Genomic DNA, 2500 nt, shown 5'->3' with positions numbered 1-2500 from the left:
GCCTCCAAATGCCCCCAAATGAATACCATGAAAGTCTTGGTGCACGAAAGTTTTGAGTTGGTTGGGTTTTGCACATGGGCAAGGTTGGCGGTGCACCACGGCATAGCTAAATGGCTTGGTGGGGAGTTTTGTGAAAAAATGAAATTCGTGGTTTTTGAGATGTGAGGGTTGGAAAGGCCTCCAAATGCCCCCAAATGAATACCATGAAATTCTTGGTGCACGAAAGTTTTGAGTTCGGAGGGTTTTGCACATGGCCAATGGCGGTGCACCGCGGCATAGCTAGAAGGCTTGGTGGGGAGTTTTGTGAAAAAATGAAATTCGTGGTTTTTGAGATGTGAGGGTTGGAAAGGCCTCCAAATGTCCCCAAATGAATACCATGAAATTCTTGGTGCACGAAAGTTTTGAGTTCGGAGGGTTTTGCACATGGCCAATGTTGGCGGTGCACCGCGGCATAGCTAGAAGGCTTGGTGGGGAGTTTTGTGAAAAAATGAAATTCGTGGTTTTTGAGATGTGAGGGTTGGAAAGGCCTCCAAATGTCCCCAAATGAGTACTGTAAAAGTGTTGGTGCACAAAAGTTTTGAATTGGATGCATTTTGCACTTGGCCAAGTTGGTCGGTGCACCGCGACTAGATAGCTTGGTGCCAAAATTTGTCAAATTTAAGACCTTGGCCAAACTGAATGAAATTTTGTGGGGAGGTTCCTGATATTGTTTAGTGGTGGACTGGAAAAAATGAGGTCGAAATTCGAAGTCTACATGTGCTTTTCTATTTTTCTGGATTTTACACATACCCGGTAAGTAAAAAAAATAAAAAAAATAGTTCCCCTTCGAGAAAAATTATGAAATTTGGTGAGCAAGGAGATACCATTATTCTACGAATTACTGCAAAAAATCGCATCAAAATTCGAAGTGTAGCCCGAGATATGGACTTATGTCTGCTCAAAAAAAGTGTATCTACTTGTACAATTTTGCCTTTTGCATATTAACCTCTTATAGGGGGGGAGTGCTCCTTGAGCCGGCCAGCTCCACACTGGCAGGTTTTAAAGGGAGCTTGATGAGGCCTCCCCCCTCACGTGGTGCGTGCGTTAGCATGTTTATCATGGCACAACTAGCCTCTTCATAGTTGTTGAGCTTTATTAATACCAACACACGGTCGTCACTGATCGTTGGTTAGCTCGGCAGCTAGTCCCTCGGATATTGTGGAAAGTTATTTTCATGCCTAGCGATGCTTGACCATGCGTCACTTGATGTTTCCATTTGCTTGCTTGCCCATGGTAGGTGGGGGGTGGACCGTCTTGTGGTGTGGTGTCTTGCGAACGTGAGGGTGTGTGAGTTGTAATCGAGATGCACTTGCTGGCTGGCTCCATGCCTTGCGTATCGAACGGTCAAGCATGCATCTCTTCCATTTTCACCCGTTGCCTTGGGTGATATTGGTTGATCAGTCCCTGTGTTGCCTACCCACTAGACGGTACTTCTGTGGTTGCTTCGAATTCTATCTTTCCATCACGAAGAGGTGTTGGAGGATCCTAATGTCACGCACGTGTTCCATCTAGTGAAACATCTCAGTGATGCACGTGTTGTGGCTAGTTCTTTTGGATGCGGTGCATTATATGAACTCGGGTTTACTTTAGCGACCCAGTTAACATAATTCGGTTGTGTCCCTTGATTGAGACGTTGTCCTTGAACTTGTTGTGAGCAATATCGTTCTTCCACAACCCGTCGTCTTGAGTGCGATGGAAGGCAAATAAGATGTGCTTTGGCATGTCATGCACGTACTCGATTGCGGGAAGTGTGAGAAAGTGTTGTTGACAACCCGTGGGAAATGGAATGTGGCAAATCGTGATGAGCTCTTCGTGGATCTGCGAAGAAGACGACCTTTGGGCCTGTTGGAAACGAGGGAGGCGATGTTGAACTGCGAAGAAGATGGACTTTTGGGTTGTTTGAATCAATGGGAGGCCACGCGAGAACTCCGAATACTATGGACTCTTGGGTTGTTGGAAGCAACGGGAGGCCCCGCTAGAACTCCGAATACTACGGACTCTTGGGTTGTTGGAAGCAAGGGGAGGCCCCGCTAGAACTCCGAATACTATGGACTCTTGGGTTGTTGGAAGCAAGGGGAGGTCCCGCTAGAACTCCGAATACTACGGACTCTTGGGTTGTTGGAAGCAAGGGGAGGCCCCGCTAGAACTCCGAATACTATGGACTCTTGGGTTGTTGGAAGCAAGGGGAGGCCCCGCTAGAACTCCGAATACTATGGACTCTTGGGTTGTTGGCAACGACAACTTGGGGGGATGACACTGGAAAAGAGTGAACTAGGCCAAACTGCGAACAAGGCAACTTGGGGGGATGACACTGGAAAAGAGTGAACTAGGCCAAACTGCGAACAAGGCAACTAGGGGGGATGATGCTGGAAAAGAGTGAACTAGACCGAACTGCGAACAAGGCAACTTGGGGGGATGACGCTGGAAAAGAGTGAACTAGGCCGAACTGCGAACAAGACAA

This window comes from Vigna unguiculata, unplaced genomic scaffold, assembly GCF_037176805.1.
Source record: "Vigna unguiculata cultivar grain cowpea cultivar isolate G323 ecotype 2 unplaced genomic scaffold, ASM3717680v1 ptg000019l_ERROPOS221140, whole genome shotgun sequence".
Taxonomy (NCBI): Eukaryota; Viridiplantae; Streptophyta; class Magnoliopsida; order Fabales; family Fabaceae; genus Vigna; species Vigna unguiculata.
The sequence above is the reverse complement of the archived record's forward strand: the minus strand, read 5'-3'. Positions refer to the sequence as shown.